This window comes from Taudactylus pleione, unplaced genomic scaffold, assembly GCF_031769625.1.
Source record: "Taudactylus pleione unplaced genomic scaffold, aTauple2 ptg000004l, whole genome shotgun sequence".
Taxonomy (NCBI): domain Eukaryota; kingdom Metazoa; phylum Chordata; class Amphibia; order Anura; family Myobatrachidae; genus Taudactylus; species Taudactylus pleione.
In genome coordinates this window covers 4,468,925-4,492,880 of record NW_028284407.1, presented here as the reverse complement: position 1 = coordinate 4,492,880, position 23,956 = coordinate 4,468,925, and the positions used below count along the sequence as shown (strand labels likewise).

Genomic DNA, 23,956 nt, shown 5'->3' with positions numbered 1-23,956 from the left:
TAGGGATACACTAGAATACAGGAACAGCACAAACCATACACCACGGGAAGTAACGAGATGTTCAGGCCCAGAATGCTATCAGGGGTGGATATATATACCCTGGGTCTGGCTGTAATTGGTGGATATGGACAGGTGGTCTGGCAGTAGCATTCTGAGTGGTGGAAGGCACAACATGCAGAGGGAGTACTCATCTCTGCAGCACTGAGAATCAGAACCACACCTGCGATTCCTATCAGGGCTAGCAGTGTTCACAGAGAGGAAAGGACCCAGGTGAAATAATCACTGTGGAAGGAATGCAGGGAGGTGCTGCAGCAGCTTGATCAGAGCACATACAAATCCATGGAAACAGTTGGCAGGGGTAAGTCTACATGCAAAAGGTGAAAACTAGACAGGGTCGTGACAGTACCCCCCTATTTATGGGTGGACTCCGGACACCGAGAAAAAAAACAACAACTTTCTTTCAAACATGACATTCCAGGAGCTTCAAACACAGGGACACCATAACTCTGAAAACATCTCTTCAGACATCTTCATCCTCAGAGTAAGTAGACCATTCTTCCTCACTACCGGTGGAACCTTCATCACCTAGGAAGTCTTTAGTAATCCCAAAATGAGGACACTCTTCTGGAAAAGTAGTACACAGATTTGGTATGAGAAGATGTAGAACCGGCATTATTTCGCTGGTATCTTTGGTGGGAAGATGATCGTCTACCCCGGAAAGCCGTAGCTCTCTCGGGCAACTCCTGAGAAAATACGTGACTAGGAAGGACAGGGTCAAACGACATATGGTCTACAGGGAAGAGATTTATTGTGTGCATGATCGAATTCAGATTCCAAGTCAGTATCTAAAGGTAAAATGGAAGGCTTAGTAGGACTTGAACATTGATAGGACTCCTGGGAGGAACTAAGCAAAACATGACCAATTTTGATGGTGTTTTTGGAGGATGAATTCTTGGTAGCACAAACAGACTGCTTGGACTATATTATGGAACTGAGAACGTAGCTAGAATTTTAGTTTACAGGGTAAGGACCAAATTCTTTGACAACAGCTTCACTGAAAGTCTTTATATTTAGAAGCATTGGATCATTGGAGTTGTAAATAAGGGCTACCCAGTCCCAAGCTTTACCTTGAAAAGATGGGATAATAAACTCTACAATATTAGTAGGCTTGACTCCACATGGCAAAGAAGAATTCATCATAGCAAAGAATTGTTTCAATAAAGCATAGTATTGAGATAAGTCCCCATCAAAATAAATACATACTGGAGTATCCGACGAATCCTGTGTGTTCGAGGATTGCAGAGCACATTCAGGTGCAGGGCTGGAGGAAACGAGGAAGCTCCGATTGATGAGGAGTCGAAATAACTGAAGCTGACAGATGTTAAGAATTCGGACCAATTGATGGAACTGGAAGGAGTCCTGGGGAGCTAGAGACAGTAGCATCAACAATCAAAGCTGAGAACAGACTACAGAGATTGTCGTCCACTGGAATGATATTTCCAGGAGATGCTGAACAGGAACCATGATCAGAATTAGAAGTACACAACACTCCTCTCTGGGGACTGGAATCTGAAACCCGCTCCTGGGGTATGACTTGAGACCCCTCCTGGGGTGCGAGACTTGAGACCCCCTCCTGAGGTGTGAGACTTGAGACCCCCTCCTGGGGCACCAGACTTGAGACCCCCTTCTGGGGAATGGGACTAGAAACCCCCTCTTGGGGTGCCAGACTTGAGACCCCCTCCTGGGGTGCCAGACTTGAGACCCCCTCCTGGGGTGCGAGACATGAGACCCCCTCCTGGGATACGAGACTTGAAACCCCTTCCTGGAGTACGAGTCTTGAAACCCCTTCCTGGGCTCCATCAGAGCAGAAAGCTCCCTGGGGCTTACGAGTGCCCAGACCCAACCTTAGGGTCTGGTCATAAGCCCCGATGGTCGGTTGTTAAGCTGTGGGTGGTAACCCACAGCTTAACGATCGACAAGGAGGCGGTCGTTCAGGATGCAAGCGGCCGCCCTGATTCAGTGCGACCGCTTGTAACTAACAACCACCTCTGAATGAGGTCCCTAGTCCCTTATTAGGTGCTTGATCCGCCACCATCGTTGGGCCTGAACATTCTGCCACAAATGGTGTCTGCGTGTTACCTGTCTCAGGTGGTGATTGGGATTCAACGGAGACCGGCATGACTGGAACCACAGATGAAATAGATAGCTCTATTTGCAAGATTTGTGTAGCAGTGAAAACTGCCTTTGATGATAAATGACAGGAACTAGGAGGAACCGGACCGGAACCGGCAGGAAGACTTGCTGAGTTGAACTGGAAAACTTGGGCTTTGACTCCGGACTGGAGTAACGTGGATTGAACTGAAGAACTTGGCTTTGACTCTGGACTGGAACAACGTGGATTGAACTGATGAACTTGGAATTTGACTCTGGACTGGAATAACGTGGATTGAACTGATGAACTTGACTCTGGGTCTGGCTGTAATTGGTGGATATGGACAGGTGGTCTGGCAGTAGCATTCTGAGTGGTGGAAGGCACAACATGCAGAGGGAGTACTCATCTCTGCAGCACTAAGAATCAGAACCACACCTGCGATTCCAATCTGGGCTAGCAGTGTTCACAGAGAGGAAAGGACCCAGGTGAAATAATCACTGTGAAAGGAATGCAGGGAGAAGTGCTGCAGCAGCATGATCAGAGCACATACAAATCCATGGAGACAGTTGGCAGGGGTAAGTCTACAGGCAAAAGGTGAAAACTAGACATGGTCGTGACAGTTATATTCAGAGAGGTCGTGTGAACAGAACTGTGGGCTACACAGAGTTGGGTGTAAGCATAATTACGCCAGTTTGCATACAGATCTTTTTCATCCTTTGCCCCAGGGGGCATGGTATGTTAGGTCGGCAGTTAGGTCGACATGAGAAAGTCGACATGGTCAAAATGTCAGCATGCAGCATGTTAACATGCTTAGCATAGTGACAGTGACTATGTCGTCATTCATCATGTGTACATGGATCGCATGATGTCGTAAAAGAATGTCGACCTTACACCCCTGCTGGCCCAGCAGTCACTTACCTGGTTCTGGTGGCTGCAGCGGCTCCAGCACGGCTCTTGGGTCCTGTTGGTCACGTGACCATCATTTCCGGAGCAGATGTCTGACGTAACAGCGCTTTGGGTGAGTATTCTTCCCTATCCCTAACCCTCCCCTAGTGCCTAACCCTTACCCTTCCTCAGCCTAACCCTAACCTCCCCAACTGCAGTCTAACACTAACCTTCCTGGTGGAGCCTGACATTAACCATTAGCGTTTTTAGAATGTCTACATTTTCCATGTCATTCAGCCATATCGACGTTCTAGTGTTGACATGGATATTATCAACAATGTGACTGGATCCCGTAAAAGGCGGTATGGGTCACACCCGGGTGTCACCCTCGTAGGGGGTGACATTATAATGCTGGCTCCTCTGCAGTGACAGGAACTGGGTGCGGCAGTGTGACATTCTCCTGCAGCACCCGGCTCTTGTCATAAAACAGGAGCCGACAGTGCTGATAGCCCAGTCTCCGGGGGCAGCCCAGCATCTCCAGTGATGCTGGGCTGGCCCTGGAGTGAAGTCATTGTGATCCCTTGTGAGGCCAAACCCCTTTATTTTAGGCCATGCCCCCTTTTTTGGCACGCAGGGATAGTAAGAGTACGCATCGGGTGTCACAAGACCTGGTGATGCCTCTGCTGGTTGGACCTCCCATAGGTGTACACTGGGCAGAACTTTGACCCGGGGAGTCTGTTCTGTGCCTTCCACTGGATGGATTTGGACGAAAACTTAAAAATGGTAACATTGGATCCTAGAAGACAAACTAGGGGGTTAGGTCAGGGTCGGACTTCACATTGGTGTACGATGGGTACAACTTTGACCCGTAGAGCCTGTTCTGGGACTTCCACTGGATGGATTAGGATTAAAACTTCACAGATGGGCGACAATTGGTCTGGGATGCCTAATAGAGTAGTTGGGGTCCGGGTCGGACCTCACGTCAGAGTGCGCCAGGCAAAACTATCCTCACGGGTGTGTTGGTAGAACTGCCAAGCTGCTAATTATTTTTGACAGTTACATCCAACTCTTTGATAACTTAATAACTTGAAGATTTAAACCTGGGCAAAGCCGGGTACTTCAGTTAGTTTTCTAATAAAAGTACTTGTTGCAACTTATTGCAGCAATATTTCTTTTTCGCTTTTTTACAAGTCATTTGGAAACCGCCCTCTGAAAATTCTGCATTTGCCCCAGATACTATCAGTGCAGAGATCAACTTGCAACTTGTATGTCTCAGCATATAGATGGAAATACCCTTCTTTTATGTGCATCTTTTTATAGAGGAATCACGTGCGCTATGCTTACAGCTCAGCATCAAGCCCTGAAATTCATATCTGAATGGGGGGCTCATTCAGAGATGTACACTATTGCCTCTGCAGCTGCAAACCTGTACACAACTTGCCTGCAGTGAGCAGGATCCTCCGGCATTGCAGTGGACTTTTGAATATGATGTAATCTCCAAGCGTCACTGAAGCTGGCTAATCAGGTAGCATGTGGCACGACCCGAGTCATCGTGACCCAGGTATATGCAGTCAGGAAGCCGGCGGACCTAATCCCGACAGCCGGCTTCCCGACTGCTTAATTTCGGCGAGAGTTAAACGACAGGCGTCTAAATCTAGACTCCTGTCATTTTACCGACGCCGGGAGACCGGCGTCCGGCATCCCGATCGAAGGGACGCCTGGCGCTGATAGCCGCGGGGGGGGGTTAGATTTAGGGTTCCCAGAGGACTTAGGGTTAGGCACCGCCCATGAGGTTAGGTTTAGGCTAGGGGGAGGGGGGGGTTAGGGTTAGGCACCCCCGGGGGAGGTTAGGGTTAGGCACCCCCGCAGGGGACTTAGGTTTAGGCACCGGGGAAGGGGGGGTTAGGTTTAGGCACTTAGAGGGAGGATTAGGGTTAGGCACTGGAGGGAAGGTTAGGGTTAGCCACCCCTAAGGGAGGGTTAGGGGGTAGAATTAGGTTAGACAATACTTACCTTGGACGATCGGGATTTCCTCCTCTTCCGGGATGCCGCTGTCAGGATTCAAACCGCCGGGCATGGGTCCGCCGGTAAATCATACCGATTCCTGACCCAGGTTGTGCCGTTTACACTGCATGGTGACATGGGAACGACCCATGCCCAACCCTGCAAGCTAACCGTGTTGGATCCCCCGGTCGCTGGACCAGGGTTGATCCATTTCCACTGACAAAAATCCTGGGCTGATGCGCGTTCATCAACCCGCAAAAAACCCAGGATTTTCATGTCAGTGTTAAAGGGGTATAATTTAGAATTATTATCCTAGAATTCCGTCGTGTGATACATTTAGATCAGCAGAATGGTGTATAACATCACTGCTACCAGTGTTTAATGAAAACATAAGGGAACTTTGATGGTCTGAAATTGAATAAACTCCTGCCACTCGGGTACTCATTCCAGAACATGGGACAAAGGGCTCTCATATAGCTCATTATCATCCGATATGTTCTCCGGGGGAGCTACTTCAAGTATATTGTTGTCTCTTTACTTTATACATCACAGGGACGAGCCCCCTGTCCCTGGATGTGATTCATAATTCATCTGGTCGGTACATCATTTCTAATTGCCGCAAATAGTGGTGATAAGAAGTTCTAATTATCAGGTCTAGGACCTGGATAACAAATAAATGGGGCCCAAAATGTATCATGCAACTTGAATTATTTAAAACACAGTATAAACATATAATTTGTTTACTCTGTCACCTCTTGTTAAATTCTTTTTCGAGACAGGAGTGGGAGTAGGAGATGAGGGTCACCCTGGACCCGATAACCATTTATAACACTAATTACACTACAGGTGGTATTTAGTGCCCTCCACAAATCTTGCTCTCCCACCATTCTCTTTGAACCTAATGATGGCACCAATTCTCCCAGGTGGGCACTTTTGCCCATATGTGGTTGAGCTGCACCAAGCTTGTGAATCACTGGATAAAAGTTGTGAATCTCTGGATGAAAGTTGGTGTTTTATGGAGATCAGGATTTATCTCTCATGATCCAAGAACCCCACAAGCACCTCAACAAACTCCTTCCACATATCGGCAATACCACGACCTGCCGAATTGCAAAGGCCCAGAGAACCCCGACCCATGGCGCATCAGGACAGTAATAAAACGTGACTGGTATATCTATATGATGAGGCCCATATCATAAATAACTCCTCCAAGGCATTTGAGAAAATATGGCTCCTGTATTATAATGTTGCTAATACACTGCTATCCAACTCACTCGTGTTGTGTGTCTGATCTGCATCACTGCAGCCTTTCCTGGCCCGCAGATTACTGCTCACTAAGGGCTCTATTTATTAACATTATTTTTACTAAAATAAAGTGAAAAAGGGTGTTTTCACACCCTTTTCACATTATTTTAGTTTCACCTGTAGTTATTACAGGGCAATTGGAGTAGAATTAGTAAAATTCTACTCCAACCCCCAGTATCACTTATTTTTAGTAAAGCAGATCGCATTTCCCATAATTGTAATGGGAAATGTGATCTGTGTGCAAGTTACTAAAAATAAATTGTAAAAAAATACCGGGGGAAGCCCTGTGATAATAACGCCACCTGGAGGTGGCGTTATCCAGGGTCTCCCCCGGTTACCGGGCTCCCACTCTGCTCTAACGGGGAGAGCAGAGGCGGGAGCCGGTACCAGTAATCAGCTATGTGGTCTAAGTAGACCGCAAGCTGATTACTGTAAAAAAAAGAAAAAAAAATTAAACATTTTTTTTTTTCCTTACCTGAATCCAGGGACCGGTGATCGGGCCTCCGGTGATGGCTCCTCTCCGGTCAGCTGGTCTCCCACAGTGCACTGGGGCCCGGTCATCAGGTGATCGGGTCCCAGTGCAGTATGGGAGATCACCTGATCGGGAAGCCCGGAGAAGATCACCGGAGGCCAGGAGGATGCAGGTAAGTGTAATGAAGGGAGGGGGGGTCGCGGGGGGGAGGGGTGGTCGCGGGGGGTCCGCGATCACGGGGGGCGGGGCTTAGCATCGGTGGGGGGGTAGTAGCGGTGGTCGGTCGGCGCATGCGCGGGCTCTTAGTCGCGGTATTTTTTCCGAAAATACCGCGACTAGAGTGCGGATGGGATCCGCAGGGACAGAGCTTTATCGCAAGCTCTGTCCCTGCAAGGGATTTATAGTAAATCCCTGTGATATTGCCTGAATTCGCAATGCGAATTCACTCGGTAATATCACACTACAATCCGCATTCAATATGCGGATTGTAGTAAATAGAGCCCTAATACTTGATATATTCTATGTACTTAGGTTCTGTGGGTCTCTCTCCTCTGCTCCCTTTAGGTGTATTACTAGTCTCATCCTTCCACCAACCCCCATACCCAAATCTTTTGTTCATTATTAATCAGTAATAAATGTGACATTTCTCATTCTCTCTATCTCTGTAGTCTTTGGAAGTCTACTATTATCTCTCTGCATTTTCATACTGCTTTAATATTATCATGAGTTGTCTGACAGGTGCCGGCTCTCAATAAAAACTGTTTCTAAACCAAAAATATATATAATTATATATATATATTTTTTCAAATTACGAAAACACTATCAATAATGACTGTAATATGAAGAGGGTTATATTTTACAAAGACAGAGAGGCGTGTACATGGGGGGGTATATTCTGGTTTCAGTGGACTCAATATGAGAATGTTTTATTTTCAACATTCATTTATTTTTTTTCCTTTTCTCTGATATAAATTAACCAATGTAGGTAATAATAGTTTATAGTCTATCAAGCTGTCAAATTAGCAAAACCTCTGTCTTCTGTTTGTTTTTTCTTTTTTTGCAAATTTGTAAAACCAAAATATATTACCCTTATGTCTTATACCCGCACATGGTTATTTTATCTATCTAATATGTTATATACTAAGTATAGAATATTATACAATATAGAAATACAGATTGAGTCTCCCATATCCAAATATTCCGATATACGGAATATTCCGAAATACGGAATTATTTTGGCATGACTGAGATAATGAAACCTTTTGATTTTTGATGGTTCAATGTACACAAACTTTGTCTAAGGCACAAATTATTTAACATATTGTATAAAATTACCTTCAGGCTCTGTGTATAGGGTGTATATGAAACATAACTGAATTTCATTTCTGTACACAAACTTTGCTTGAGCCACAAAATAATTGAAAATATTGTATAAAATTACCATCGGGCTGTGTGTATAAGGTGTATATAACACATAAATGCATTCTGTGTGTATATTGGGGTCCTATTCCCAAGATATTTTATTATGATATGCAAATATTCCAAAATACGGAAAATTCCATACAGGGGCGTTTTAAGAGAGGAGGGGGCCCGCGTGCAGCCTCCTTTTGGGCCCCCTCCTCTCCATCAGCGGCTCAGCGCGGCTCTAAGCACTGTAGATTCTGGCTTCATGCCAGAATCTACTGCGCATGTGCGGATCTCCGGGAAAATGGCACCTGCACCTACTTTCCCGGGGACATGTGTATGTGTATGTGCATGTGCAGATCACTGGGAAAATGGTTGCCGCCATTTTCCCAGCGAGTGTTTGCTGCTCTGCAGTGCCGAGCCGGCGCTGTGGAGCAGCATTTCGGGAATCGGCAGAGAGGTAAGTATGGACAAGGCCGCAACTAGGGGGGGCTAGATGTGCACGTGCACCGGGTGACGGAATGCAGGGGGTGAAAAAGGGCAGACTCGCAGTGGCTTGGGGGCTGCAGATTCAGAAAATGGCCATCCAAAAATGGTCACCGCCAAGGAGGAGACAGATACTAGAGGTCCTTACTGGCAACCCCATGGCAAGGAGCATGAAACCCCATGGCAACGAACATGAAACCACCTGGCAACGAGCATGTAACCCCTGGCAACGAGCATAAACCCAATGGCAACGAGCATGAAACCCCATGGCAACAAGCATGGAACCCCTGGTAATGAGCATAAAACCCCTTACAATTTTAAAGTAATTAGAAGCCTTACTGTGGGGCATAAAATGGTGTCAGGGAAATATGTAAGTGGTACTTTGGTAGTAGGCATTACAGTGTGTGGCATAATGAGTAATGGGCATTATGGTGTGTGGAATAATGTAAGTCACTAAATCCAGGTACGGGCAGGGAGGGGGCGCAAAATGACTGCCTTGCACTGGGTGACAGATATCCTAGTTTCGGCCCTGGTATGGACCCAGGGGCCATGTGCACCGCACACCTTGCACCCATTTATTAAGACACCTTTGATTCCGTTATCCAAAATACCCCTGATCCCAAGCATTTTGAATATGGGAGACTCAACCTGTATTTGCATTTTAGTCTCAAAGTTTGTTGGTTTAATGTTGTTTTTCTAGATATTCTGGGTACAACCAAGCCAAACAGGTCAGTTTGTGACATTGGTGAATCCCATGGTAACAACAAGGGCCAATCATAGCTTGTTCCGCAGTTTTACTTCTTTGGCTGTGTAACCCTGTACTGTGCTCATCCCTATCTATGGTCTATACCTTGGGTAGCTTTTGAGCCAGCGACCGAAAATGGGTCATTAATTGTAGACTAAACAATCTTCAATATGCAAAACTGCCGTGTACTTGTAACTATGACCAACCAATACATTAAGTGGCATCAAGCATATTACCAAATTCTTTTTTTTAGATAAGTATCCAATTTCTAAACTGAAAACAGTAATCCCAAAGAAATATATTATCTTTAAATAATTTATTCAAAACTGAACCAGCGGTCCCAAAGCTAGCTGCAAGTTTTAGTGTTCATTTTAGTATCTCATTATATAAAGCAAGCCTTGGCCATTTTCAAAATAATCCAAGTGTAGCTAAATGGGCCTACAGCAAAGAATAATTGCTTAGTGGTAGGTGGTCCAGATCAAGAGACAGCTGAGGTTTTACTACTTAGAGGAATTTTGGGGAACACTGTACATCTTTTAAATGGAGTTATTCTTTAATCTGACAATTTTAAACCAAACAAGAACTTCTTCTCAATGTTGAATAACTGTCGTCTACATTGTGAGTGTAGGGCAAGATGTAGAAGGTTATAGAGAGTAGGGATTTTTGCAGAATATAGGACTAGCTTTTTCCGGGAATAAAGGTATTTTATGTGGGCAACCAGCGTGAATTTGAGCAGATTTTAGAGGCTAGAAGTGACATATATGAGTTTAAAAACACTATATTTTAACTGGAGAAAGTAATCGCTGGATGTTGGAAACTTTATCATTTGTAGCACTAAAAACTGGCCTGGAGCAGAGCGGTTAGTATTCATGAAACACATAAAATTTATACCACAGATAAACCCAAATGCTATTTAAAGGGACAGTGGGGGAAATGTACTAAGCCTTGGAGAGAGATACAGTGGAGAGAGATAAATTACCAACCAATCAGCTCCTGTCAATTTTCAAACACAGCCTGTAAAGTGACAGTTAGGAGCTGATTGGTTGATACTTTATATCTCTCCAAGGCTTTAGTGCATCTCCCCCAGTATATTGCAAAAACATATTTGAAGTACTCCGTTAACAGTAATGCATGTGTAACGCTAATATTTTATGGTTTGTTGAAAGGAAAGTTAGGGAAAACTTTTCATACTTGCAAATATGTTGCTTTGAAAACATAAATGGAAAAAATGCAAATACATAAATGTTCTTTAATGCAAATACGCTAGTTAAAAAAGCTGATATTATAAAATAAGGTATGGCGTAGCTATATATACTGTGAACTATACAACTTTCAGAGAAAAATGTAATAATAATGACTATATTGAATTTTATGCACAAAAACACTGTCAATCACCAGTGTATATACTGTATCTACTGATGTACAGCATTAACCCATCATTTTATAAACCCCATATTCCAAGAAACGATAAAAATATATCATTAGGGAATTGATATAGCCGTTTTGGATCTGGTCAACTTTACAAAACACCCAAAATACCCAAACTTTCATTTAATTTCCTGAAAGACGTATAGGAATAAGAAAAGAACAAAGATATATGTGCTTCTTAAATGAAAGCCATTATCCAAGAAGCCGCTCCACAGTGTTGCTGTATTTTTTTAAGACACCCCTTTGGCCTTGTTCCTACGTATGTGGAGGATAAAGGGATATCCTCTAGACATTGAATTCGTCAACATGTCAATGTTCTAAAGAAGAGTTCTCACTGAGGGGCATCTGGTCATACTTGGGCTTCTCATATTCCTCCTGGGTTCCTCACTGATTTGAAAAGGAAATTCTGCCTTGGATAGATGTAGCCTCCGCTCCTCATATCTGTAAAGCATATGAAAAAAAAAAAAGACGGCATTCGAAAGCACTATTTGAAAAATAGATTGTTAAGAGATGTCATTAAAGTATTGGGGGGGAAATCATGAAATAAAAAAATGAAAGTTAAGGGCTTTAAAAGAAACACGAAGCAAACGAAAGAAGGATAATAGTGAAAGTTCTAAGGCACCCTTTTTTGGGGGGGATCTTTTATTTATACAGAATATATGAGTTGTGTCATTACCATACTTCTTATCCACATCGACTTTGGTTATGTTACACAAAAGAGGGGGAAGATGGTCTTTCTCCAGAAACATGATTAGATCTTCTTTTGTGTTGAGTACAAAGCATTGAAAAAAAGTACAGTAGAATGGTCACAATGTAATCGACCATTCCAAGGAAATGAAAATTGGCCTTCACACTTCGTATTATCACAATGGATTACATCCACATAATAGTTTAAAAAAGGTTCATGCATATTATCTTATGGGACACCCTTATAATTCTTTGTCACCTGTTCATCCAAGGCAGGAGATGAAATATACTATAGAGGCCCAGAATTAACAAAGAGATAAAGGTTTCAAGTCAACGGAACACACACAAAATTTCTCATCCGAAAGAAAGTCTCTTTTTTCTTCTATTAGGAAATTAGGAAACAAGGTATTAAAGTGAGGACAGATGTAGAAAAAGAGAGGAAATCAAATTTTTTTAGATCCTAGGTGGGCCACGTCTGCCACTTTTACTTTGTGTTGGGTCCTTTGAAAGAAGTTTGTTAAACAGAATCTTTTAACCTCTCTTCCTCTTGTTATTATGTTTTTATCTTTCCAAACTCTTACCACATTCTGTGAACTATTTTATACATTCTTTGACCCATGCTCGATTGCAAATGAGATGGTATATGATTTGTGGAGCTAGAGCTCCCCTCTGCTGCTGGTTGATTGAAGGATATAGTCTCGCAGAATGGCATACTAAGCTGAAGACCTATTCGTTTTCTATTTAACTTAATTAACATTTCTGGCAGAAAAGAGCATGAAAAACGACAGTAGGTGAAAAGCAAGTTATAGGCATCTATTTTTACCTTTGAGATTGATAAACAATATGTAAGTCCACAAGTACTATAATCACAGGAGACTTAAATAAAAATGGACAGTATTTGCTTACTTTTCAAAAGAGAATATGAATAATGGGTACCAATATCTGTCTTACCATCAATGGTGGGATCAGCTATTATGAGAACCAATGTAAAGTAGGCAATATACCTCCAAAATGATGGTGAGTGTGCCCTGTCTACCATCCTTTCACTTTGTACACACACTGTACCTGTCAGAACCAGCAATCATGGACACCACTGGAATGCACTCAACAGTCCACTGATTGCTGGCCTTCCCAATCAGGAATTCTCAACAATACCCAGCTGGGTTTAGCTTCAAACTACAGTTCGCATAACACCTCTCTCAGGTTTTTTCACTAAAAATCAGCACTGATGATTTATGCAATCCTCATCTGAACACTTCTGGGCTCAGTCTCATGCTAGAGATGACATAACACCTCTCACAGGTTTTTTTCACTTACCTATCAGCCAACCACTATAAAAGCCAGATTAGTGGATTTCCTCAGGTTCCTGCTTCATTACTAAACTTCCAGTATAGTTTGCTTCCAGTGTTGTTTCAACTACCGGTGTTTGGACTCCTCAACAGCAGCACATCTATACCCAAATTTCCATCTGCAGTGTTTCCAGGCAGAGTCCTCATACAGCTAAGTACTCTGTTGTTTTCACGGTGGGTACCAACTACACTGGGCAGCAACCTGGATCCTCACTGTGCCAAGTCCATATCCTTTTGTGGGGATCTCTGGTGAAGTCGACTGGAGGTCTTAGATTCAGCGCCGGTGTATTTGGTTGCGCCAGTTTCACCTCTTTGCATTTATGATCTAAGGGCCTGATTCAGAGCCGGACGCAATTAGCGCTCGCTCGTCCAGAAAATAGGGGTGGCTATTCAAATGAACCGTTCGCTGTTTGCGGTCTGTTCACGCCTCTAGGTCTGAACGAGCGTACAAAACTTGCAGTCGTTTTTTGGGAAACTACGCCCCCTGGCCACTTGCATCCTACGTCATGTCCGCTATTTATTAGATTAATCGAGTACATCGAACAGGGTATGAACTGCTCGCTATTCTTGTGGTTGGTTTTTGCTACCACAATTTTGCGAGCAGTTCTGGCTTAAAAAAACCCCAGTGACGTGGTCAATGACGCTGCTGTTTTAAATATGCACACCCATAAAACGCCCGTTTTGACCTTTAAGCACGCCTGCGATCGGATCTCCACTCCCCGTTTTCAAGCACCTTCCCCTGTTACCACCCACATACGTCTATTTCTGTCACTCAAATTAGCAGGCATTCGCTATTTTGCGAGCACATGAATTTCGGCCGCACTGACTGGTTCGCGCATGCGTATAATGATCCGTACGCATGCGCAGTTGGGCAAACATCGCTCAGAGCGAACGAGCTGCCGCTTACGAGTGGCTCTGAATCAGGCCCTATGTGTGTACTCTGATACACTCGCTGTCTGGTTTTGAGCTCCAGGGTTATTGCATCTACTCTGTGTATCTCATTACATGCTACACATTGTTCCCACATTGCCAACATGTACGTGCCTTTTATTGCATGCTACGTGTTGTTCCCACAGGGAAAACATATCCATGCCTCTCATTGCACGCTATATGCTGTTCCCACGGTGCCAACATATCCGTACTTCTCATTGCATATTACACACTGTACAAACAGTGTCAACGCATCTGTGTGCCTTGTTGCACACTACCAATCTCCCACACTTTGGGTACTCAGCTGTACCTATGGCTTCCTGTGTTAACCACCTCAGGGTATTCCGTGACTACCGCCTTGCAGAGTATCGCAGCTATACTGTCATTGGTGAGTTCCACTGTAGAAACAAAATCCCAAAGCATCACAGTACCATTAAAAGAAGGCCAAAAACACTACTTCCAATGGATCCTACACAGAATACCAGCACAGTGACTTGACTCACACAGAACCATTTCCATGACTACTATATTATATAGACCCCATTCTCTGGAAGTCAGTGAACTTTACAGAGGTCATAGACTGGTGGCTAGTATACAACACAAACCCCAATCTCTAATGGCTAGTTTGCAATACAGCGTCCATTCTCTGGTAGCTTTTCTATTGCCTGCTGGCTAGTTTACTACACAGAGAACAATACTAAGTATTCAGTGAACTACACATGCCCATACTTCTGGTGGCCAGTATATAATAAAGTACCCAGGCCTTGGTGGCTGGGCGTAATACAGATCCCTATTCCTTGTCACCAGTATACAACAAAGTGCCACTTCCAGATGGCTAGTGGATAAAGGAGAGCCCATTCCCTGGTGGGCAATATAGAATAAAGAGCCTTTCCCTTGAACAGGACATATTACATGGTTGCTAGTATATAATAGAGAGCACAAAGAGTATACAATCAGTGTAAATGAAACAGCTCAGTCTGCCATGGACAGTGTACAGTATAGATCCCAGTCCCTGTTGGCCAGTGTGCACCACAAAGACCCATGTTGGTAACAGTTTGTGAAAAAGAAACATGTTTAGAGTCAATAGATAGCCCAGTCTTGGGTGTCTAGTGAACAGTTCAGAGCCAGTCCCTGGTGGCTGGTGTATAAGACAGATCCCTGACCTTAGTGGGCAGTTCACAATGAAAGTATTGTCTCTTGTCAGTTGTCACGGAGGCCAATGCTCTGTATAGAGCCAGTTCTAGGTGGCCAGTGCACAGTAAAGAGTCCAGTCTCAGGTAGCTGCCTGAACACGCACCTAATCTCTGCTACTCCTGCCGTGACCTTGAGCTGCTACCACCTTCTGAAATTGTTTGCTAATACCAGCTCAGCTTCTTAGCCGCTAATGAAATCCAGTGCTGTCAGCCAATAGCAGAACAGGTGACGAGGAAATCAAGTTTCTATCAGCAGCTGGTGGCAACCCCATGACAAAATGGGAGAACTCAGAGTGATTCTGAGGGCTACCTCTATGTATAAGTCAAAGCACCAAGAGAAGGTCATAACAGGGGTTGTGGGGTGAGCACAATTTGGCATGGTCTTGTATACCATACATTGAAACTGCTAGACAGAAAGCCTATCATAAAGTAGAAGAATCTAATGCAATGGAAATTGCACAGGGGCAAAACTTATGGATATTGATAGGGGTCAGTGGAGTGTGATGGAGGTCAGACCACACGATGAGTAGCTTAACCAGAGACTGGTTTATGAACCAGGTAGAATGAAGGATGGTAGTCAACACAAGGTTAAAGCAGCAGGAATACAATGCCAGAACAAACAGTATGACACATCCAGTCAGGATCGGGTTAATGCAGGTGGTGTGGGATATCTGGTAACACACACACCTACACATACACATAGTAGTGGCAGTGTAGTGTATATAGTGCCCAGGAGTGGTGACACAGTAGTGTACCGCAGTGTGTCTATGGCACAGTCTCTCTCAGGAGACACTTGGGCACATCCTGGTCCTTATGGAGGACAAAGAGAAAGAAGACGTGGTAAAGACACACATGCACAGTAGCACATAAGGTCAGAGGTTGCACATGTGATGTCAGGGCACCTCCGTTACTATGGGGACCCTATAGCACCGGCAGTAGGAACGTGAAGACAGGCAGAGCACTCCCCTAAACATAAACATGCCTCCGGAGTGGCCATCAGTCAGGGACATCCAGGTAAAGGGTGCAAGTTCACACCTGAACAAACCATGTTGTGAGGCAAGGGGCATGAATTGAATTGCTTTCTATGAAGGGAAAATACAGCCTGTCTTTGCGTATATTACCTAATTACTGGGAAAAGTAATTTTATTTATCAAGCTTTGCTGGATATGTCTCTCAGAGGCTGATTTCTGCTCACAGCCTATGGAGGTTAGAACAGAGATCAGATCAGTCTACCCTAATAGGTGTTTATACGTGCAGCATGAAATTCCCGCTAAGCGACACTGAACATTTTTATCTTTGCTCCTCCCCTCTTTGTGCAACACAGTATTGGAACAATTCTACTTTCTACTGTAGCTGGATTACTCTTTTAAGGAGGTTTTATAAATATTGTATGGTCGGAGCCGGGCAAAGACAAGTGTTAGTGCCCTTCCGTACTAATAAATATATATATATATATATATATATATATACTGTATATCTATCTATCTGTACTACACACAGAGATATGTTAGAATCTATCTATCATCTATCTACTATCTATTTATATATCCATTTATCATCTATCTACTATCTATCTATCCTGTATCTAATTATCTATCTATCTATCTATCTATCTATCTATCTATTGTGATAACGGGGTAATTAGCACGGTAGAGGGTGGTTTGGTGCAGTGTTTAGGTGCTTAATGAGGGTCCACACACAACTTCTGTGTAAATAAATGGAATAGTGCTTTACTTTTCAGCATGGAAATCAGGAAACAGAAACAGAAAATAATAAGCAACCTAGCCCCTATTTAGGGTGTCTAACTCACTTCTTGACCCCTGACTATTATGGTGCAGCTAGTCTGCCAATAAAGTCTCTGCAGGACTATCGTCGGCTCCAGCCTGGCTTGGCTTGGCTGCCGCAGCTATATAAAACACAGTCAGTCTTGGTGGCCTTCCCTGTCTCCTCCAGGTATAGGCTCTGGCTTCCCCAGCTTGCAACCCAAGCTGCTTCAATGTATACAGTCTGAGAGGTTTGTGGTACCTCCTGCCTTCTGCAGGTCCAGACTCATGCCTCATGGCCCCAATGGCTTGGCTTAGCTTCACTTGGCTCTCTGGCTGCCACAGTCCCACTTAGACTGTCTCCAATGGCAGCCTGACTGGTCTGCCTTCTCATCAGCCCACACCTGAGCTCTCTCCACAAGGCAGCAATTACACATCTTCCCACAATCCTTTTCTCCTGTGTGTGGGCGGATCTCTCCTGCCCCACACAGAATCTGCTGCTCACCAGCGCCATCGGTGATACTGCCATTCTATCTATCTATCTATCTATCTATCTATCTATCTATCTATCGACTATGTGGCTAATTCTAAGTCACACGCAAAGTGGCAGTAGTTGCTGGCAGCTGCGGAAGTTGCATTAACTACCTTATGCTCATGCGAGATTCCGTAGGCATAATGCGGGGGTTCGTGCGTCTTCAAGAGGAAACCCATGCCGCCCATTGACTTCACGCCATCGGCCGTAACCGTCATCATCAGTATCAACACTTGCACCAGCCCCGTGCTAGTTGCAAGAGAATGGTCAGAAACAGGTTTCCCTAACCCATACGCAGGACTCAGAACCGCGCAGAGCTTCAGAAACACGCTCACAACACAAGACAGGGCGGTTCTGTGCGCTTGCATTGTCGCCACCCAGTTGCCTCCCCGAAACAACAAATAGAAAGATCCAGCCAAATTCCGTACGACTTAGAATATGATGGACAAACGCAATAAATGTGAAAATTCACATAGGCGCGCATGCCGTGTCCCTGAGCAGAGATCTTTGCGACCCAGAATCAGCGCCTTTGTGTGTTCTTAGCAGCGTGTCAGTTTCTTTCTTCCATTGCTAAAGCTTTATGACTGAATGTATTTCACTTACTGGAGGACAGAGATCACCTTGTGTGGAGCTGTGGAAACAGTTGATGAACAATTTATTAATATTTCATAAAGTGACACAGACATACAGAGGGGACACGTGTGGGAACCCTAGGCGCTCTCTCCATAGAATACAGCAGGGTCATTTAGGATTTGCCAAACAATTAAAAAAAATTGCAATCATTCCACTCTACTTGTTTAATTATTTATTTCACGGTTATACAGTAATCAAATAAGGCACAGAACAAAAGAAAACACAAACAATGGTGAAAACCACAGAGGGAGAGGGAGGCTAGAGTGAGCATTCATAGGGGCCTATTCATCATACCTAAACTTTCTCTGGAGGTAATTAGGTTTAGAACTCGCATGGAGTTCTACCTAATTACCAGAGGAATTCATCATTCCTCCTCTCCATAACTATCTATTCCGAAAAGCTGTCATTTTTGCGATGACAGCTTTTCAGGAAATAGATAGTTATCCCTCTCTACTCTAACTTACCGCAGCTGGAATCCGTGCTGATCATGTGCTGTTACATTCGTTAACCCAGCGCATGCACAGCACTACCTACAGCTGCGGTAATTTTGTCCCCCTCCCCCCTCCGCTCACCTCCCACCTCCGCTCACCTCCCCCCATCCCCGACTTACCTGCTTGCACAGCAGCCTCTTGCTCTGTCTGCTATGCTGTAACGTGGTCTCCCAGCTGAACTCAGTAGTTTATAAAAAAAAAATAATAATTTTTTTCTAAACTTAACTTTATTGTGCTCTGCTGGGGAGAACACATGACAGCATAGCAGACGGAGCCAGAGGAGAGTCCAGAGCGACGGAGGAAGATGCCGGGGGACCTGCCCAGCTGAAAGCAGGTAAGTGTTACCTACTATACGCCACCTCACAGTGGGGTATAGTAACACCATCAAATTCTGAAAATACATAATTTTCGGAATTTGATGAATACCATAATTTCCATATCCCCATACTAATGTATGGGCAGTGTGGAAATTAACGCTGGGGGGACTTAGCAAGGAGATATCAGTGTTATCTCCTGTGTTAAGTATCTTCATGAATACTAAAATAACGTTAATTAAGGAAAATGTCCTTAAAAATGTTATTTTAGTGTTGATGAACAGGAGGCAAGCAAGTCAGGTACTGTAGATGCACCCTGAAAAGGTCAATATAATCAATATTAAGATCAGGCACAAAAAATATAACCATATACTAAATTAAAATGTAAACATTAGTATTCTGATGATCACTAAGACTAATTAGTGTATAGCAGCAGTTCCCTAAACCTTCATCATTGCACCGGTGAGGGGACAGCTGCTCCGAAAAGCAGCTGTCCACTTGGTTAGTAAACTGAATATAATTTATTATAACAAAATGAAGATAAGTAAAAAAAGATATATAATAAAAGTCAATGATTAGTTAATATAGTACCCTCCAATGAGATGGAGTCCATATATTGTACCTGCGGTTCTGATGAAAACCCGAGGTCACGCATGCGCACAGCCGCCAGGGAGTCCGTGAGAAGGCGGCGGAGGAATCCCTCTTCACAACCCCGGAACTCCTTCCCATAGGAAGGAGCGGGGCTACAAGAGCAAGCACTGTCTGAAGATGGCGCTTGTTCTCGTGAGCAAACACTGAAAACGTTCAGTTTTCGGAGTTTGCCGAATATCAGGGGGTCCTATCGGGTTAGGGTTAGGGGGGGGAGGAGGGGAGGGTTAGGGTACTTACCAGCCCCAGTTGGGATATTCAACGTACGGGCTTGTGGCTTAGGTATTTAGTCAGACGGCTTCCCGGCTGTCGGCATTTCATACCCAGCCCGATGAAAAGTATATATATAAAATCTTGAACAATAAACTTCTCCTCAGCAAATATTTCTGTAGTGTGCAGATGGAAGATGCAGGATATCAGTATTGCTCCACTGACACTACGTGTTTGTCAGGATTGCCAGACACCTGGTAATGTTTAAAGTTAAACACAGTCCTTTATAATATCCAGACTTGAGATGTTAATTCAGCCAGCGCTGTACTCAACCCACCCCCCTCTGTTGTGAATAGGTCCTGTGACAAGGCAGCCAGCAGAATTCTTACCCCAGCCAGGGACCTGCACTGCAGTCTGAGAATTCCTCACAGTGGTATCAGGGGAGGGAGAACGCTTCAACATGGGGCTTACAGCAGGCAGGCAGACAAAGTCAGTGATAGTAATAATAGTATCCATAATAGTATCACCGGAGGGTATGTGAGCACCTATCAAGTTTCTCAGCCACTCCTGTGAGCTGTTTCTTCTCAGGGATATTTTTTAGTATACCTCCAGCCAGCAATCATTGCAAATTGTAAGCAAATCAACCTTGAACAGGTGTTGGGCTCACTTCAAGCAGCCTGGACAAGTGACAGAGCTATTTGAGAAGGGAGAAGAGTTTGAGTTTATTGAGTCATTTAGTGCAGAAATAGTCAGTTAGGTGGATTATAATATGACATATAGGGCCAAATGTAATAGGGTGAGTAACACCTAACACACTTCATATAACTAAGCGCAGACTCTATTTTGGATTATATGTAATAGGGCGAGAGCCCAGGTCTTCAACAATTGATAAAGCATTAACACCCGAAAATATTTTTGAGGTTTATAGGTGGTACTAGTGACTGGACACAGAGATGATGCTAGCAATAGACTAATTCTCAGCTGGTAAAAGGCAGATGCTCATGGGGAAACAGTAGACAATATTAAGGATAGTACAATCCTGGGTCAGGGCTGGTGGAAAACAGGCTGAAGCATTATGATAATGCTGGGTCAGGGCTGGTGGCAGACAGACTTTAACAATTAAGTAATGACAAAGTTCTGCTTATGGAATCCTACAGAAAGCACTTTGGATTCTTCTATAATGGTTATAATCTCTTGATGTTCCAGGACATTTCCTACATGGTTGCAAGAAAAAGGCGGGAGTTCTCCCCAATCTGTAAACGTCTCTTCGACATGGGTATCCATTTCGCCTTGTTGTTCCCAGCCAAGGTTTTTGTCTCGCATGCTGGGAAGGTCTATTTCTTCGACTCCCACAAATCACTTTCTGGACTCTATCTCAACCTCCAAAGGATGAGGTTATTCCAGTAACTGCAGGTACAAATGCACTCCTCTTCTTCCTATACTGATTATGCTTATAATGTTGTCCACTGTGCTATTTCACCATGTTAAGTGGGTTGACATTGGTGGTCCTTTGTCTCCCTTACTTAACCATCTGATGCTCCTGGTCCTGCTGTCTCACGCCTCCCCCCTCATCTCCTCCTACCAGCTCCAAATCAAGGTATTTTATTAATTTTCACTCCGCAGCTTGGTTGGCTGCCCTCCTGGGTTTCTAAAAATATTTTAAAAATAAGGAAGGTAAAATTTTGTTTATCAATCTGTTACTGTCCTATTTTATTGCATTGTTGTTCCAACCAATCCTTCCATTCTCCCCATGGTTATTAAGGTTTCCGTCAATCAGAGATCTGTTTGTTCTCTTTACTGATATTATGTGGCCTAGGGTTGGCGTTGTTTAATATGAGTACTGCACCATCCCAGGCTTAAAAAAACACATTACATACAGTACATTACAAGCAATGTGTAAAGCATTAATACCCCTCTAAGACTGAAAAATGTGCTACAACACTTTAAACGCCTTAAGCGCGACGTGGTGATGTTACATGGAAACCCACAGGCAAAGTATTGGGGTTTATAGGGGCAACCTCATTTAATGAAAAATGGAGGGGGGGGGGGGAGTGGTACCCTTTCAGAAACATCTTCAATATTAACTTTAAGATACTCTTGTTGATCTGGCTGGGAGGTTTCTGTTTTTTTTTTTAAATTGTCCATACATGGCGATTTGTTCATGGTGGCTACTGTCTATATGCTGACTGGTCTTAATGATGATTTTTTCCCCAGACTTATATGTTCATCTACAGGACTGGGCAGAGGGCAGCATCATCCTCGATGGAGGTTTCAGTTTGGTCCAATTTCCTGGGTAACAGATGGGGAGTGCCGTCCTCAATACATTTCTTGACCAATGCATTACAGCTGGGTGATCCCTGAAGATGCAAACACCCTACATCGATAGAATATACATTTTATTCCCAGCCACCACACACCTCATCGCGAAAGTTTTCTGGTTCCTCCCTTGGGTTATAAGTTCCGACATAGAATTAGTAGCTATTTCCAGCCACGCTCCTGTGTGGTTCACCACTTGTTTTAAGCTCTCTCCAACATTCATCATACAATTGTAGCTTTCCAGCGTATCTGGAAAAGTCAATTGATTTTAGAGCGCATTTGGAAAGAGTTTTCCTTAACTATGTTGATGATAACTTGGAACATATTGCCGATATTCATTTATTTTCAGCAACCTCCAAGCTGGTTATATTGGGACACATATTGGAATAAACTTTTAACGTCTAAGTACGAGGTGCTCAGCAGGGTGTTTTCTGCGACTTATAAGGAAGGTCCATAAACACCCCAGTGCAGACCTAAGAAAACTGTATGAAGCACTGTGCAATGAACGAGCCAAATGTAATTTGGACCATCAGCGTAACAGTTACTTAAGGTGGGGTAACAAGTCTGGTAAATCATTAGCTATCCTGGTTAGGTCTTATTCTACTCCCTCCCGTGTATTGAATCTGAAAATGGTTTCTTCTCAGTCCTCTGCTGGCATAGATGAGATCTCTAGAGAGTTCCTTAACTATTATAAAACCATTTATGAAGCTCATCCTGATCCACCACTATTAAGTATGCAGTCTGCCAAAGCAGCAGCTTTGCCAACACTTTCTGGTGATGATAGGACCTCTCTAGTCACATTGGTCACTGAAGCAGAACTTATAACCCTAATTACATTTCTGCATAAGGATAAGTTGCCTGGACCCAAATGCTTCAGTGCCGAGTACTATCAAATATTGGCTCTTTAACTCCTTCCCAACTTGACCTCCTCATTTAATTCAATAATAAAGGCCAATGCTCCGCCACCTGCTTTTAATTCAGCTAGGATCAGTGCTATTTTTTAGCAGGAACGAGCGTGAACTCAGTTCCTGAACATCTCATTGGCTATGACGTAATGTCCTGGGCCAAAATCTATATTCCATAAGATAAGTTTTATTTAAAGGTCCCTTTGAGTGCCTTATTTTCTAAATATTATATATATGTGTGGATATAATATAAATATAAGTATATATAACATACATATAATTTCATTTCTATAGCTCCACCCCCCCAGTAGCTCCATCCACAGTTCCTGAACCTATTTTTCCAGAAAAATATCCCTGGCTAGGATAATAGTGAAACCTAAACCTTGGAAGGACATTCTTTGGTGCAATCATAATGGTCTATTTCCCTCCTAAATCAATAATTTACCAGACTTGCTGCTATGCTTTTACAAATGCTTTTACCATTGCTTTTGCATCCTTCCCAACCATACTTTGTTCAAGGATGTACTTTAGTGTACAATGTTCATCTTTTAATAGCTGCAATGATTCAGTCCCATATGCAAAGCAACAAGAAGAGAATCGTTTTCAGTTTAGACACAGAGAAGGGTTTTAACTGATTATTCAGGTCTCAATTTGACCCTGAATTTATACATATTTTCCAATTGCTCTCTGGTCAGCCAACTGCTTTCTTAATAATTAATGGTGTGCATAATGCTTCGTGCCTTACATCGGGCTACTAGACAGGACTGTCCCTATTCCCGGCTCCTTTTTAATGCCCTAGATCCCTTTATTATACATTTTATATGGGTTACTGGTTGGACAGGTGTGGCTGTTGGTGCTCACAACATAAAAGTGTTGACTTTTGCTGGCTTCCCTTACTATATTTCAGTGACTCCCAAGAAGCTAACCTTATTCTCTTATGCTGCGTACACATGGTACGATTATTCAGGACGATATGAACGATAACGATATCGTTCTATCATTATCTTTCATATCGTCCTGTTTCTGGCCCCCTCAAATGACCAAACGATGGTCGATGCGCAGATAGCTTACAGAGCTCCCACTCAATCTCTAGCTTCCTTGTGA

The 23,956-nt window shown here is 43.6% G+C and overlaps 1 long non-coding RNA gene across 1 annotated transcript in view; it reads right to left on the bottom strand.

Moving 5' to 3' along the window:
* Nucleotides 1-10,921: 10,921 nt before the first annotated feature.
* The window catches only part of LOC148543359 (uncharacterized), a 121,752-nt gene continuing 108,717 nt past the window's right edge, over nt 10,922-23,956 (bottom strand). Inside the window, exon 3 of the long non-coding RNA XR_015877770.1 lies at nt 10,922-11,322. This is a non-coding gene — a long non-coding RNA (uncharacterized LOC148543359). The remainder of the gene's footprint in view (nt 11,323-23,956) is intronic.